Source organism: Neolamprologus multifasciatus, chromosome 11 (genome assembly GCF_963576455.1).
Source record: "Neolamprologus multifasciatus chromosome 11, fNeoMul1.2, whole genome shotgun sequence".
NCBI classification, from domain to species: domain Eukaryota; kingdom Metazoa; phylum Chordata; class Actinopteri; order Cichliformes; family Cichlidae; genus Neolamprologus; species Neolamprologus multifasciatus.
In genome coordinates this window covers 5,814,000-5,831,675 of record NC_140449.1, presented here as the reverse complement: position 1 = coordinate 5,831,675, position 17,676 = coordinate 5,814,000, and the positions used below count along the sequence as shown (strand labels likewise).

The 17,676-nt window shown below is 42.5% G+C and overlaps 1 protein-coding gene across 6 annotated transcripts in view; it reads left to right on the top strand.

Annotated features, from left to right (window-relative positions):
- The window catches only part of LOC146507676 (low-density lipoprotein receptor class A domain-containing protein 4-like), a 275,368-nt gene that overhangs the window by 160,223 nt on the left and 97,469 nt on the right, over positions 1-17,676 (top strand). The window contains exon 3 of one of the 6 annotated variants that reach the window (XR_014876985.1): positions 16-17,676. This exon is cut by the window's right edge and continues 14,092 nt beyond it. The exons of the other annotated variants lie outside the window; for them this stretch is intronic. The gene's annotated coding sequence lies outside the window, so the exon portion shown is untranslated. The remainder of the gene's footprint in view (positions 1-15) is intronic. 6 annotated transcript variants of the gene reach the window in all.

Here is a 17,676-nt window from a genome sequence, read left to right as displayed (position 1 = left end):
ACTAACTCAGCTAAGGAACAAAGACTGGTTGGTGATGGAGCGAATGTTCAGAAGAGCAATCCGACAGTGTAGGTTTTGCATCAGGTGGCCACAGTGGGACTGACAGCAGACCTTGTCCGTTCACGAGATTTCCAACTGTGCCGCGTGACCAAACACTGGTTTGGCAATGCAAGACCCAGGGCCATAGTGGTAAGGCTGCAATCGACAGAATCCAGAGGATTACACGAGAAGAACCAAGGCTACAGTGGCTGTGAGGGTGTATTTCCAACCACAACCTGGAGAGTAACCGGCAGTCAAAACGGTGAAGCCTCCCGTCCAATCAGTGGATCTCCAACCTGGAGGCTCGTCTAATCTGTACCTGGATGCCAGCCTCTTTTCCTTGATTTCTTTTTAGGATTTCCTCAGGTACGTTCCATGACTACTAAAAAATATTCAGGTGAGGAAGTGAAGTACACAAATGGTGGCGGAAAAGTTTTCTTATAACTGTTGCAATCATTGAAAAGGTGTTCCATAGACCCTTACATGTATACACAGCAGAAGTGAGTTGCTAGGGCTGATATTATACCAGAAAATGCATAAAATACAAGAATAAATCACAGACAGGTAGCTGCCAACCTTAGCACAAGCCCCATCTTTTGCACTGTCTGTGGCAACAGCAACCAAAAAACCTTTATTCGGAATAGTGTTAAAGTGTTGCCATTTGTTAGTGCTGATTTTTAATCTTAATTTATATGAAGAAAGTAAAGCAAGTGTGAGTTATGTTTTGAATTTGAATTTCTTGTTTGTTTATTTTAAATACAGACAAAATTAGGGTTAAAATACCACTAAGAGAAGTATTATTTTAAGGATATCCATTGCTGGTCAAAGCATTTGTGAAATAAATGTAATCTAATTAGCAAAAAGGCTTCAAATGCAATCTGTTATTTTTCCTTCAGATCAGAAGTAGCTAAATATAATATTAATCATGTGATGTTATCAGCTCACACGGAGGGGATGTCACTAGGCCCTGCAGTCCGTTTTGGAATTCTTTTCACTATGCGGTGTGAGCGAGCGGTCCACTCTCAAGGCTCCACAGGAGCGCCCCCTCTCAGTGACCGGCGTTCCTTTGATTGTGTTGCAGGATCCCCGAGGCAGCGGATGGTTTTGCACTGAAACATCTCACATGCGTTACTAATGAAGACAGCAAACGTTTGTCATTCTCTGTGATCAATGCTTTACTGATCAGTCTGACGTGTGTTTAGAGCTTTAGAGTGGTGACAGCTGACAGCTGATGGCTTTCAGTAGCAAATGCATTGTTGTTAATTCGCCACAGATCTCAACATAATATCTGCTAGTGTATATAACAGCGGGGGGCCTGCTGTGCTGCCAGGAGATGTTTCTGTGACACGTTTAGGATTGGCTGACTGACCTGATTTTGACCTACATGCATAAAACAGCCTTTACTGTTTTATTTATTTATTTATTTTTTGAACTGCTATCACACCAACCATACCACCTCCCTTTATATTTTTGTACTTACAAGCCGGCACATTCTGTTCTATGGGTTTATGGGCAAATGTTGTGTTACAGATCATGTTGACTCTTTGAGCCACATAAAGATGTCTTTTTTTTACCTCTCCTGCACCCTTAATGATGAGTTTAGGCACCTCCGTATGTATCAATAAAAATGTGATTTGATGACATCAGAACAGTTTCTGGGGGTTTTTGAGGGTAGCTGCAAAGGCAGAGAGCACCCTTACCAACTTCCACCCAGTCATTTGGTTTCATAAGCAGTCCTGAAATATGACAGAAAGCACTCAGTTCAGAAAAGAGCTTCAAGGGTAGGTAAGCTTCCAAGGGGTAAAGAGTTAATGTATTACAGAGGTGTTTTCAGGATTGTTTTAAAAATCCTGTGAGAAGATTTGTCATTGAGGACAATGAGAAATCAATAAATATTGCAGCCAATGAAGTATACGGGGCGATTGTGGCTTAAGAGTTGGGAGTTCGTCTTGTAATCGGAAGGTTGCTGGTTCGAGCCCCGGCTTGGTCAGTCTCGGTCGTTGTGTCCTTGGGCAAGACACTTCACCCGTTGCCTACTGGTGGTGGTCAGAGGGCTCGGTGGCGCCAGTGTCCGGCAGCCTCGCCTCTGTCAGTGCGCCCCAGGGTGGCTGTGGCTACAATGTAGCTTGCCATCACCAGTGTGTGAATGTGTGTGTGAATGGGCTTTGGGGTCCTTAGGGACTAGTAAAGCGCTATACAAATACAGACCATTTACCATATACTAGCTGCAGTGGAGGACAAGATTGAACCGCAATTAGCTAAAACAAATGCAGTCTTGTCTTTTCAAAGTAAATGTCTTCCCACAATATCTGGGAAGTAAGAAATTTCAGTGCACATTAAAGAACATTATTTGCTTACTTTCTTACATATTTACTGAGGAGAAAAAGTATTTTCCTCATTAAAAAACCCCAAACCTACTTGTACTCCTGTTGCAGTTTCCTCCTGTAGTTGCATCAATATGACACCACAGTTTTGGGGAAACTTTTGTGAAACATCAGGATGCGTGCAGCGGCACCCAAGGCCGCCTATTCAGTCACGCACCTGTCGTATTGCAAGTGCGATTACACATGATGGCAGAGGATCAGCCGCTGAGGCACAGAGCTGCGATCGCATCCAGATGAACCGATGATTAATTAGGTCTGCATGTCATTAGCACGAATGCGCTGGAGGACCATATGTGTCATCTTCGGTTTTACTATGCCGTTCCTAAAAGGGATCCATTGAATGGACATGTGCGTGTGAGACGCAGAGAGAGGAAAGAACGAGAGATGGGAGGGATTTCCAGCTCATTAAGATTCAGATTAGCGAAGCCATCCACTTGTTGTCCTCGGGCCCTCTGTGGAGCGGCCTGCTCTTCTGTGTGGTTCAAGGATTTACTCAGAGCAGACACAACATGAGAAGCACTTGGGAAAGCACTGGATAAACACATTCATCAGGACCTCCCTCTTCCTTTCTTTTATCTTTCTCGCATTTACTTTCTGTAGCTGCTGCTTTCATCTGTGTTTCTGCTGTCTCTCTTTGTCTCTCGCCCTCCTTTCCTGAGCCCAGCGGCAGTCTTTGTAGCTCGTTTAATGTTTTATTTTCCTACCCCCGGCCGTACTCAGGTTAGAAACGAGTGGCGCCTGGCTCTAAGTCCGCCGGCTCAGGCGGCGACGACAGCAGCTGCAGATCCTTAGAACCTCGGCTGCCGCCGCCCCCTCACCACACCATCACTTAATAGCGACAGCTCCGAACTCCTTCCTTCCATATGGTCACCTCCAAAGCTGAACCGCCTTTCGAGTCAGAGAGGGGGCTGAAGTGATTGTTCAGTCCTTTTTGGATATTCATGAGGCTTTAACATAGGAGATGTGCTTGATTTATTTTACTTTGAGAGACCGGTCAGTGTTGGAGGGTGGTGGAGTGCCGAGTAAATTGAGTGCACTTCAAAATATCTCCAAAATGCCAATGAAGGAAAAAAAATAGGCTTATGTTGCATGAATGTCATTCATTGTTGAGGCTGTTGGAAGGTGTTGAGACCGTTCCATCAGTTTTAAGTTGTTTTCTGAATAAAAAAAATTGCATTAAAGGGTAACTTTCTTATCGTGGAGAGTGCTGGGAAGCTTATGAAAACAGTTGTGTATTGTCCTCTCAAGGGAGCTTTGTGAAGTCTGATCAAGTGGGGTCAGACTGTGGTAAAAACTTGGAACATGGAGTTCAAATGATGTGGGTGTTTAAATGGCAAAGACAGCCAGTGCTGCTAAGCTGCATTGTGGATATTGGAGAATATAGGGATTTTAGAGAGAAAAAATAGGGACATCTTAGCCTTTTCTACTTCATTTTTCTTTTTTGATCAATTTTGTTTTAAATCTTTTAATTGCAGGAATCCTCTTTAGGGCTTAGATCTAAACTTTTCATTTTCTAACCAGATTAACTTTCTTTCTTTTTCCATTAATTCATAATTAATGTGTTATTAATGCACCGGTCCTCATAATGTCATGCCGTTTTTAGGGCTTTGAATGCAAACATGAATGATGACCAGCAAACAATGAGCCGTGTGTCATTTTTCATGTCACGAACTCCAGAAATCATCAACAGATTGGTGCCGGGTGGTGGCAGGGGGTTGTTTTTATGTTGTTTTTCTTCATCCCCATGACTCACGCAGTGTTGCTTTTTGATCCGATGACATCTCCAGCCGCTGCCGCCACACTGGAGCCTTGCCCTTCCCCTTCCTTTATTTGTTTTAACTACAGCTGTGGATTGTCGGTAAACGTCTTTAATCGATTAACGAAAGTATAAAAAGTTCTGAGATTTAAACAGAAAAAAAAGGTGAAGCTCTAAGTGTTACCCAGAGGTGCAAATGACAGATGAACGTGGCACTCTTAAAACTCTTTCAGAACTTCTCACTCCTCTTTCTCCTGCAGACTTGTCAGAGTGCAGATTGTCTTCCAAGTTTGGGAATTCAAATATTCTTTTTCAGATATCAGAAGAAAGAGGAGTCTCCAGCAATGGCTGCTGCGGCACTGTGTATCTGTTATGTGGGTCTGCTTCAATGAGAAAACACTCTTCTCCGGTGTTTTCCTTTTGGCATAGTTTACATTCCAGCGCAGATGTAGGATGGAGGTTTTGTCTCCAGCTACCACTGTAAGAAACCAAAACGTGTTGCAATGTTTCTGTTCGGCCCGGCCCCTCCTGAGTCGTTAGTATGCATAACAGGCACACTCCGGTGAACAGGTCGAGGTTGGAGGTCAAGGGTGAGTGGAGCTAATGCTTTCATGCTCTTGATTCAGCTCCTCTCAGGTGTAATACCCGCCTGTCAATTTGTTTGAGCTGCGGATTTACATAATGAATTTATATTAGCCACTGTTCTCCACACACTCCCTCCTTCACTCCCGTCTCTCTCTCTCTCTTCAACTCCTCTCTCAGTGTTGCAATTACTCCCTTTGCTCTCCCCTTCCCTCTCTCTCTCTCTTTACTTCCCCTTGTTCTCCCCCTCCTCCTTCTCTCCACTCCCCTCATCCTCCTCTCATCAAGTTTACCAAGTGCCCAGAGAGCAGAGTGTTTAAATGCAAACGAGCCTCATTTCCAAACTGACGCCACAGCCCAAGTATGCCTCGCACACAACAGCTTCAAGCCCCGCTGAGAGGTTTCGACAAGAGATGGATGGATGGAGATGATGGAAACAGAGTGAGAGAAAGCGTGATGGAAATGGAGAGAGGAGTGGGGATTCTTGGAAGTGCCGCGTGTTTAAAATAGGACGCAGAGCGGGAGTGTGGCGGAGCTCGTAGGTGTCAGGCGCTATTGACAGTCCCGCCAGAGAAGAGGTGATGAACGAGCCACTGTCTTATTAGTCAGAACATTCCATTCACCACACAATGAGGTATTTTTAATTTCTGCTCCGGCGCTGCTGCCAAGTTCAACACTATCGTAGTATTTCGTGTTTATGCACTTTTATCATAATAACCTCAAAAAAACATTGTCAACGCTCTAATTGGTTTAACCTACAGTGGGGTGAAAAAGTGGTGTGTTTGCCTCCTTCCTGATTTTTGTACGTTTGTCACACTAAAATGTTTCAGATCACACAAAAATATTAGAGAAAGATGACAAAATTAAACACAAAATGCAGTTTCTAAATGAAGGTGTCTATTATTAAGAGGGGAAAAAGTACAAACCTACATGGCCATGTGTGAAAAAGGGATTGCCCCCCCCCAATTATAATTAACGGTGGCTCCCACACCTGGGCCTGATTACTGCCACACCTGTTCTCAATCAAAAAATTACTTAAATACGACCTGCCTGACAAAGTGAAGTAGACCAAAAGGTCCTTCCTCCGATCCAAGGAAATTCAGGAACAAATGAGAACACAAGTAATTGAGATCTCTCAGTCTGGAAAAGGTTATAAAGCCGTTTCTAAAGCTGTGGGATTCCACAGTCTCCACAGTGGGAGCTGTTATCCACAAATGCCGAAAACATCGACTAGTGGTCAACCTTAACATAAGTGGCTGGTCAACCAAAATTACCCCAAGAGCACAACAATGACGCATCCAAGAGGTCATGTTGATGATCCCCAAGGGTTTTGGGAAAATACTCTGATGAGACAAACGTTGAATTTTTTGGAAGGTGTGTGTCCCATTACACCTGTGCAGAACTAACACAGCATTTCAGAAAAGGAGCATCATACCAACAGTAAAACAGGGTCGTGGTAGTGTGATGATGTGGGACTGTTTTGCTGCTTCAGGATGTGGTAAATGGAACCATGAATTCTGCCATCTACCAAAACATCCTGAAGGAGAATGTCCGGCCATCGGCCACTTGGGTTCTGCAGCCCGGACAATGATCCAAAACACACAATCAAGTCCACCTCTGAATGGCTTAAGAAAAACAAAATGAAGACTTTGGAGTGGCCTGGTCAGAGTCCTGACATTAATCCAATTGAGATGCTGTGGCATGACCTTAAAAAGGTGGTTCATGCTCCAAAACCCTCCATTGTGGTTGAATTACAACAATTCTGGAAAGATGATTGGGCCAGAATTCCTCCACAGCCTTTTAAAAAACTCACTGCCAGTTATCAGAAACACTTTTGATTGCAGTTGTTGCTGCTAAGCGTTCCCAACCAGTTATTCGGTTTAGAAAGCAATTATTTGGGGGGAATTTTCCTCCCTTAATAATAAACACCTTATTATATTTGTCTAATATTTACATTTGTTTGATGATCTGAAAACATTTAAGTCTGACAAACAATATATCAGGAAGGAAGCCAAACCACATGTTCCTGAGCAGAGTTCTGTTTTGCATTTTGACTATGTTTTGGATTTTGTACAGAAAATACAGACTGCCCAGGAAGTCTGTTTACTATCTGCAGCACTGTTTTACATTAAGAGGCAACCTCCAGGTCTGAGAAAAATGAAGCCACCATCAAAGTGCCAAAAAAATTGCAGTTCCTCTAATGGCCACATGAATGGTAAATGGCCTGTATTTGTATAGCGCTTTTACTAGTCCCCCCTAGGGACCCGAAAGCGCTTTACACACCCAATCATCCACCCATTCACTCTCACATTCACACACTGGTGGAGGCAAGCTACAGTTGTAGCCACAGCTGCCCTGGGGCAGACTGACAGAAGCGAGGCTGCCATATTGCGCCATTGGCCCTTCTGGCCAACACCAGTAGGCGGTAGGTGAAGTGTCTTGCCCAAGGACAGAACGACTGAGACTGTCCGAGCAAATCTTCCCCCTCTCTCTGTCCAATTTCCTTGCCACAATTTCACTATCCAGGAAAGGCAAAAAATGCCAAAACCAAAAGTCTTCCAAAAGCATGTTCACATGATGGTTAGAAAAAGCATTCCCTCGCCCCTGCAAAGTTCTCCCTTTCATAATGTCTATAGGGGTATGGGGTGGCTTCTTTGATTGATAGTGTGTGCTAAAACAGGAAGTTATAGCTTGTAGCTATCTGCTAGGCTTCACCTTTGATAGTCTGAGACCCTCTAACTGCACTGAACTACCCTCAAAGCACTTTTTACTGCAGTCACACACACATTCATACAAGCGCCTTTTCTGTGCTTAAGCACCTTGTTTAACGTTTGCACACATACTCACACTCAGGGTTTAGTATCTTACCCAACGATGCTTCGACCTGCAGACTTGTGGAGCAGGGAACTGATGTTCCAGTTGGTAGATGACTCGCTTTTTGAAAACTGCTCATAAATGTTACATCTGAGCTTATTAGTTTTATAGCTTTAAAGAGCAATAGGCACATTTGTTTAATATTGTCAAATTATTGTGAGTGAATTAAAAGTAGGTGGCAGTGTCATTTACATGTTTAATGAATATTCATCATCTGGTTACATTTCAGAATGGGAAATATAATAATTTGGGCCCAGCTCTGCTCTCTGTTGACAGATTTAACTTTTTTTCTTTCTTAAGTTTCTTAAACTGTTGTTTCCCTTACATTTCTTTTGAAGCAGTAATATTCTATAAACTGTAGAGTTTTCCCCTTTCTTTAAGCTGAAGTGGACGGTACATCAGCAAGCTGTGATGCAAAGAACAACCTGAACGTGGTATCCCTGTTTCTGCCCCTTTTATCCTGGGTAAATGGGCTCCGAAGAAAGTGCTAAAAAGAGCTGAGACGACTGTCTGAGAATCAATTTAGTAGCCATTCTGGTGCTGTCGGCTATTTAATCAGGATTAAATTGTGAAATATAGATGTTCCACATTATCTGTTCACTTATAATAAAATTCATATTTGTTAGCCTATGAGCTTGGGTTCAAAGGTTATTCTTGACCCTGGAAACTGTAATTATGAAAACTGTCTCACTACCACTTTCATTTAGGAGATGGTGTGATATGATGAGAAGCAGCAAAGCAGCTACTTTTAACAGATAATGTGATTTTTAATTAAATGTGTGTTAAGGTTGATTTAACTTATTGAGAATTAGTGAGGATTATTAATGGAGCTTAAGAAATGGAAAAGTTTTGAATCGAATGAGTTGAAAGGTGATTGAATTAGTTTTTTTATTTGCAGATAGATTTACACAGATTTGAATTAAGATGCACATTATTTATCATTGAAACATTTTGAAACAAAATTGTTTGAATCATGGATATTTTCTGTTTTATTTCTTTTTCCTTTTTTTTGACATTTTTGTTTCAGATAATATTGTATTTTATTGACAACTGTAATAGTTGCACAGAACATAAAGAAAGAGGAGATGTTTCACTGTGATGGGTTATTATGTTAGGTAATGCTTCTAATGGGAAACATTTGCTCAGGAATTGTTAAGTTGAGCCTCGACCGAGAGACAAAAAGACAAGTAGCGAGTGAGAAGTGTTTATCTGTGATAATCAATTAATTAGCTTTAAGATGAGACTCAGAAGCAAGGATGATCTATTTTGTTTAATGATCAGAAGCTCGTCTGCTGAGAAGGGAGTTTCGACTAAGACATAGCGGTGCTGTGATGTTAACATGTACACGATGACGATACTTTGCTTGCTGTCTACATTTTTGTGGAGCAAGTCACAATTTCAAGGCACACCTGTTTGTTCTAGCTACGCTGCACAGCCTGTGTGTCATCTGACATTATCGCTTCTTCTTTTCAGACTAGCACACTTTTGACAGCCCATTTGCAGTACATGGATCTTGTGCTCCACTATACTTTGCCTCCAATGACTTGTCAGCCTTTGTTACAGAACCAACACATTCTCCTCTCAGAAGAGATGTTTGTTCAGACTCTGTCGAGGATTCTTTTAGTTGGAAATAAGCATGTCCCAAGCACTGATATGCAATCAATTATTACTTAATGTATAGCTCTTTGTGTGGTTGTACATTAAAGCAATCCTTGAGCCTGTGCTCGCTGCCATAGGGCGAGAAGTAGTGTACACCCTGGTCAGATCGCCAGTCTGTCTCAGGGCAAACAGAGAGAGACAGAAAGCCGTTCGCACTCACATTTACACATGTGGGCAATTTAGAATCACCAATTAACCTAACCCCACTAACTAATGTCTTTGGACTGTGGGAGTACCCCAAGAAAACCCACACTCAGACATGGGGCGAACATGCAAACTCCACAGAGACATTTTAGACTTGGACATGATGTGATCACCTAAAGCAGGGGTGGGGAACTCCAGGCCTCAAGGGCCAATGTCCTGCAGGTTTTCGATGTGTCCTTGATCCAACATAGCTGATTTAAAGGCTAAATTACGTCCTCAACATGTCTTGAAGTTCTCCAGGTGTGTTGACCCAGGGTGAAATCTAAAAACTGCAGGACACCGGCCCTTGAGGCCTGGAGTTCCCCGATCCCCGACCTAATGTAATTAGTGTAAACTCTCTTATTCTTCACACTAACTCTATGCATATCTTCCTTAACTTTGAAGTCTTCCTCTTTTCCTCCTTCCTGGCAGCTCCATCTTCAACATCCTTTGTCCAGTATGTCCACTATCCCTCCCCTGCCGATGTCCAAACCATCTCACCCCTGTCTCTCTGTCTCCAAACAAGTCAACCTGAGCTACCCCTCTGATTTACTCATTTCTAATCGTGTCCATTCTGGTTACTTCCACTGCAGATCTTACCATCTTCATCTCCACCTCCTGCTTTCTTGTCAGCGCCACTCCAAACCACACGTCATATCAGGTCTCACACATTGTAAACCTTCCCTTTCACTCTTGCTGCTATCCTTCTTTCGTAATTCACCCCTGACACTCGTCTCTACATACTACACCTTGCCGGCACTCTCTTCTTCACCTCTCTTGTGCACTGTTTGTTGTTTTGGGTGGCATAAACTCACCCACCTTCACTATGTCTGCTCCTAGAGCTTCACTTCTGCACCGGTCTCTGTCTTATTCACACACATGTATTTGATCTGGTTCTACTGACTTTCATTCTTTTTCTCCTACTCCTACATAAATGTGGGCTTCCAGTTCCACTTTCTTGGGCCAGTTTCTCAGACGTTTCAGGTAGAACAATGGTATTACTAAAAGACGCAATCTAAGTCGGGATCAAAGCAAACCGTGGCCCAGTTTCCAATTTTCCCCCATGTGACTTTCTTTTGAAGGTGGGGGAAGAGGAGGTCTTACATTTTAATTAAAATATAGTCTAACAATTCGCTAAAAATTCAAAAGAAAAATAAAACAACACTAGCAAATTCCCGGCATTTTGTCCGACGATGAGTGTGAGGATGTGAGAAGACAGAAGAGCAGTACCACCTGAAAACAAAGAAGCTGCACTAGCTGAATACAACCTGTATATAAAGTGGCAATGAAATTAATCTATTCATTCATTTTTCTCCAATTAGTCAAACCGCAATAAAAGGCTAACCTGCCAACGTGAGGTGCATGACCGACTGCAAACCAATCAGTGTCAAGTATAGGGAGACGCAGCTCTTGTAGGCGATGATGACAGGAAGAAGAAAGAAGGGGAAAAAGGCCTTTTTTCCTGTATCCCAGCTACTCTTTCAAAATAGATGTTTCATGTGTCACTATGCAGGCCTGATGGCGCTACCCCGCACATTGTCCTGCACTCCTGCTAGGAAGATGTGTAGTCATTCACCTAGTGCTTTGCCCACACACATACACACACACACATACATACACCTGACAGCGACAGGGACCTTACATCATTGTTGAAGACAAGGAGCCGCTGTAAAACTTCCCCGGAGGCCCTGAGTTTGTGTGTGCGTGTCATCGTGAGTGTGTAGTTCACTAACATGCTTTTGTACTGAATTTAGCTGCCTGTCTGACCCCTCCCTACCCCCTGCTTTTTCTTTCAGTTTCTTCAACTCCATAGTGTATACTAGGTAATGATGAGCCCCCACCCTCCTCTCTTCATACTTAGTTTGATAGACTTGTCTATCCTCCTCCTCCTCCTACTCCCTCAGTCTATTTGGGCCCAGTGTGTGTGCTAGGTAATGATGCAGCTGGGCCATTAAGAGCGGGGGGCTATTTGACAGCACCCCACGCCTTTCATTCCCTGCACCCCCTCCTACATACACACACATACACATACATGGATGCATACACACACAGGGCCTGAAAGGACCCAAATGAACCCCCACAGGAGTAAATGGAGCCATCGCCCTAATGCTGAGTATTTCTCTCTAGACGAGGATTGTGCATTTGTTTTGAAAAGGGAGAGGGGGGAGGGAGGTTGAGGCGAGAGAGGGAGAGTGAGAGAGCTGAAGTTAGGTCTCTCTGTCTCTCACTGGTAAAACCCACCGACCGTCTTTCTCCTCTCTCTCAGGCGCCCTCCCACTCTGTCTTTCTGAGGTTGTGTATGTATGTGTTTGAAGTCTGCCCATTTGTCTTAGGGGATTGTGCAAGGCTTGTATTGACTATTGAGTGCGGTGGTGTGGAGGGGGATCTGAAGGTGTTAAAGGCTTGATGTGAATAGCCTCCATCCGTCAGCCTCGGAGGTCGGCGGGGCGATACTGGAAGTCCTGGGTGGTCCAGCGTTTTCATTTAAAACACCCGCCATTCACATATGCATTTGTCTACTGTAAGAGATGGGTGGGCGGTTGGGTGTGTACGCGCACACAATCAGGGAGACTGATGTGTGTTTGTGTGATTTAGGCTTAACTCTCAAGTCCAGAGTTATGCAGGTAGTGCGATACATTTACAGGTCAGGTTAAATTGAGGTTTTGATCAACACTACAACCAACACTTAGACTTTAAGCTAGGCAGCAGACATATAAAGTCCACAGATTAGTTTGGGAAAGCTTAGTTTTACTATTTCTGCATTAATTAAAACATGGAAGTATGCATCTTTAGGTTCAGTGTCGTATGGACTGTATGTGGCACCTGGTTTAAAAGCGTTGAGAACAAATAAAGAGTCAAGGCTAAAGATTAGCTTGGATTTTAGCAGCTAATTCCCACAGGCATGGACCAGTGTAAACACTGACTGACAATGCAGTCATCATCTTGTTGACATCCATGTATGTATGAATTCATCTATTTTCTTAACCACTAATGTGGACGGTAACCAAACACCCAGCTCTCATACTGTGGGAACTGGCTTTCTACTGGTGATCAAGATCTCCTACAAATAAAATTAAATATGGTGGGTTCTTATGGGCTCAAATTGTGGTCATAAATATTTTGTACTTGTAAATCAGGATTTGTATGTGTAAAAAGAATGTGTGTGTGTGTGTGTGTAAAAAAGATTTATGTGTGGACTTAGCCAAAAAAATACATGTGAAAATGCACTCAAGTTTCAAGTTACAAGTACGAATTTTGACCCTATTTTTTTTCCTTTCATCTGATTGGCCAATGTCATGTCAATCACAAATTTAACTATCCAGTCAGAGAATAGATGGGTTTGGGTGTCAGAGGGGAGCTTTTTTGAACTGCAGGTCCTTGAAGGGTAATACAGTTTGAAGCTGGGGATCTCTATATAAATATCTGATAGAAGCTAGGTCCCCTAACTTTCAGTAGCTGCTGAAAGGATAAAGTTGTGGTATATCAGTGGTTAGAAATACCATTAATACTTTAGGATTAGTTTAACACAAAGTCAGAGCTGACCCGGGACCATTGTTGTGAGTTACAGTGCGCAGCATAAAGGTCCTTTCACATTGGACGCAGCATGTGCTGCTAACGCTAACTAAAACCCAAGGATCCAGAATTTGTTGCGCTGGCTGCTGAGCTCTGTGGGTTTTTGCAGCAGCTCTACCTGTGCTAGATGCACCTGCACCGTTTCTATCTCTGACTTTATTTCCTCTACAAGAGTTTCTGTTTTTTTTGCTGGTTGTTCAAATGTTCAATAAAAGCATGTATGCTAACTCTTAACGAAGAAAGTTTTGTAACTATCCCCACTAATGAAGACTGTCATTTCCACAACACTTTTTACACATACAAATCTTTTTTACACATACAAATCCTGATTTACAACTACAAAACTGATTTACAAGTACAAAATATTTATGACCACAATTTGAGCCCATAGGTTCTTTGTAGCCACTTACCATCAGAGTTAATCCAAGTGACAGTGATGTCTGTATGTCTGTATATCAGTAGTCAAACCCATACTGGTAAGAATGGTAAGCATTTGTTGTGAATTTCTTAGTACAATGTCTTCTATTACGGGCATAGCTACATTGACTTTGGCTGCCTGCTAAGCTAATTTGAAACACCAAGCTGGACTCAGCATCAGAAAAAGTTTTTGTGATGCTGGTGTCTTTTGAAGCATTTAATTATCTTATAATTTACATAGTTTTCTGTGTAGTTACTAACAGACCCTTAAAGAAGTTTGTGCTCCAGTTTTGGTAAAGGAAAAATCAAGTATTTAATCAGTTACTGAAAACTAGCAGGTATCTGTTTTGGTTTCTTTACCTTGCTAACCAAGCTAGTTAGCATGGTCAAGTTAACATTTAGCATTCTAAATGCTAAATGTTACTTTCATCCAAAATACAGTTACTTTTGGACAAATAAACAAATAAATAAGTTGGAGGGGAAAATGCCTTAACATTGAAATCAGTCATTTCAGGACCTCACAAAAAATCTTGCTATACAGTGTATGTTTTTAACAAGTGAAAAGAGTATTTAAATATTAGCCCAGTACAGGAAGTGTGTATTCATGGCACATGCCAAACTAGAGAATTTCCCAGTGTCTTAACCTGTACTGAGAAAAATAATAAGTGCTGTGCTTGGCTGAGACATAATAGACCATTTTACTGGCTATGCCATCACTGTTTCTAAACTGCAAAAGGGTCTATAAATTAAAAACAAATCTGTACATATGTGTGAGTGAGTCAGCAAGCTTTCAGATGTGCTCTTTAGCTGCCATTAGCATGCAGTTAGCTAAGTTCATATTGATAATTACCATAGCAATGCTCGGTCCTTCGCTCTCTTCTAAACACTGTAAATAAGAGTTCTCTTGGGAGGCTATTCTAGTCATTACACGAACCATTATGTTCAAATAAAAAGTGACTCCTCACAGTGAATTACTGCATCCATGCATTTACATACATTACTGTTTGTTTGTATGGCCTATAATGTGAAGGGAAAGTGGTATGTGTGCCCACAGTGAGGACTCGTCAGGCTTTCCTACTATTTTTGCCATTGATTTGCTGGTTGCCTTGGTGTTTGTGTGTGTTTGTGTGTGTGTGTGTGTGTGTGGGGGGGGGTTTACATTCTCAGGCTACGTCCACGCGTACCCGGGTATTTTTGAAAACGCAGATTTTTCTATGCGTTCGCACCTTTCATCCACACGTAAACGGCGTTTTTGGTCACTGAAAACGGAGATTTTTAAAAACTCCGGCCATAGTGGATATTTTTGAAAACTCTGTGGACGAGAAAAACGCAGAAAACGCAGCGTCAAAGGTGTGCGCCTTTTTTGACGTCACACTGTGCGCCACGTTATTGTTTCGGTGAAATGAATTTCTACAATACTGTTACTGTTAATTGCACTCTCTGCAGTGTTTAAATGCTTACATATACACACACAGTTACTGTCCCTCCACACATACGACTCGGTTCTGCTTCTATGCCCCATCTTTGTTTACTATTTCCCACCGAGGCTTCTAGACTTCTGATTGGCCAACATTTCTACACGGTTAGGAATATATCGCCACCTGTTGCTTTGGCATGTTCCTAGCAGCATTTTCCTTCATTTCTGCGTTTACGTGTGGATGGGATTATTTTTTTAAACGAAAACGGAAAATCTCTGTTTTCAAAAATACCCGTGTACATGTGGACGTAGCCTAAGACCATATTGTAGAGGAGCATTTTTTTATGTCCTCCAACTCAGCACCCCATAACTTGCATCAGAACATGCTTTTCTGTGTTTTTTCCCCATTTTGCACAGGTTTTTAGCACACAAAAATGTGTAGCTGAAGGACGCGCTAGTCTTTAGATCCTGAAATGAAAATTTACCATTATTAATAGCAGAAAATGTGCGTTCTTGTTTGTAAGGTGACTGAGGTGATATTAGATTCTAACTGAAGAATTTAAAACTAAGGCTTTTCACTTAGATGCATAGCACAGTTTAATATTTCAAGTTATTGCTCTTGAAAGAATGCTTTTCATATTGAGAGTGCTGAAATTTGAATAAATACTTTACACCTTCAGCAAATTATAGTTAGACAGACTTATTCATTTGTGACTTCATGATGCTATGGGTGGAATGAAAGACCTCTTTCAATGAATACTCACTTTGCGCAGTCTTTACAGTAGTAGATCTGTATGGATGAAGATTAAAAAAAAGAAAGTAAAAGCCTCATAAAGTACTGGAATATATTGTATAAATTATTTATGGGCAAAAAATGTTATAACAGAAGTTGAAAATGAGGAAAGCTGGAAACTGACATCCTTTTATGCCAACCAGGGAAAACAAGCCTTCCAGGGTGCTTCTCTATTTTTTTTAACTTCAGACTGGTGCACAGGCCTAGATTTTAACTGGATGCCATTCAACACTGGAACTGTGTGTGTGTGTTTGTGTGTAAGTAGAGTGATAATTATAACTGTCTGACACCTCTGGGTTCCCAGACTGGGAGGCCTCACAGAACAGCAGTCAGTCAGTCATCCGTGTGTGTGTGTGTATGTGTGTGTTTTATGTGTGTGGGGGGCACGATTCCATCTGCATTCTCACTGTCACATTGCCATAGAAAGAGAGAGAGAAAGAAAGAGTCCCTATGGACACCACTCAAGCACACGATGTCATTTCTCCCTCCTCTCTCCTCCTTACCACCTAGGACAGCCCAACAAACACTTGTGATGCTAAAAATGTGTGCATGGTATGCAAATCAAAAGCTACTTTCACTGGTCCTCAGGGGGTCTGCAGTGACATTGTCTGAGTGTGTGTGTTAGAGGAGACGCGAGGGAAGACGCGAGGGAAGACAGAGGGATGCGATACCGCATAGCCATGTTTTCGTATCAAGCCGTGAACCCCTGGTGTTTAAACTCATTTGTCATACACGCCACGGCCGGCTTCTACAGCCGGCTGTCTTGTAAGTGTGTGCCCCTTTATTCGTGGATCCATGGCCTATCAGATGGAAAGGTGACGGTGTGTGACATTTGATTGGCTTCTGTGTCAGTGAGCTGTCACTTCTATGTAGGAAATGAACACTTGTGTCTCTGTTGACCAGCGGTGTTTGGTCTCAGTCGCATCCAGCTGTGTTACAGCTGCAGGCGCAGATGCTTTGGATGCTGTAAAGACTTTATTGATCTGGGAAACCTTGACTGAGTGCTGTACCCCGATTCCCGTTCACCCGTTTCCCCCCGATTCCCTTTTTTAAAATTTCAGCAGCTCACCAGCAGTATCTAAAATTAGTCCAGATAACCAAAACTTTTGTGCTGCTTTCAGAACCTTGATGCCAATTCGAGATCATATATCCGTATGTATTATTATCTCCAAGTTCTGTCTTCAGTTCAAGAGCCCACTTACATTCACTTGGCATATACAGTTTTGTTTTTGACTTGCTTGGTATGTTTTACTGTAGAACGTGTGCAAAAGCATGTAACTATTACAGTGTTTACAGCATTGTCCTTATCTTGGACAACATCCGCCTCTCAGACACCACCCTAAGGGAGTCCAGCTCCATCCCCACAACATTACTGGCCTTGCAGATCAGTTTGGCATCTGCAACCCTCAACCTGCTGCCCCAGCATGCAACAGCGTAGAGGATAGCACGTGCCACAGCAGACTGATAGAAAATCTTGAGCAATGTTATGCAATGTTCAACTGTGATTGCAGCTTTAACTTTTTACACTCTGTTGTGCCTCGTATCTCAATTAATAATACATTTATCAGTGTTATTAAAGAAAAACCTTAAACACTAAATAATGAAACAAATATGTAATGCACACACTTCTGCCAATTGAGGGTCAGAATTGCTGAATGTGTTGACTATAAAAGTGCAGATCAACAGTCATCACATGAACAAGTTTCAGGATGCTGTGTACATTCTAAATTATGGTAAATAGACTGTATTTGTATAGTACTTTACTTTACCTAAGGACCCCAAAGCACTTTACACTACATTCAGTCATCCACCCATTCACAAACTGGTGATGGCAAGCTACATTGTAGCCACAGCCGCCCTGCGGCGCACTGACAGAGGCGAGGCTGCCGGACACTGGCGCCACCGGCCCTCTGGCCACCACCAGTAGGCAACGGGTGAAGTGTCTTGCCCAAGGACACAACAACCGAGACTGTCCAAGCTGGGGCTCGAGCCGGCAACC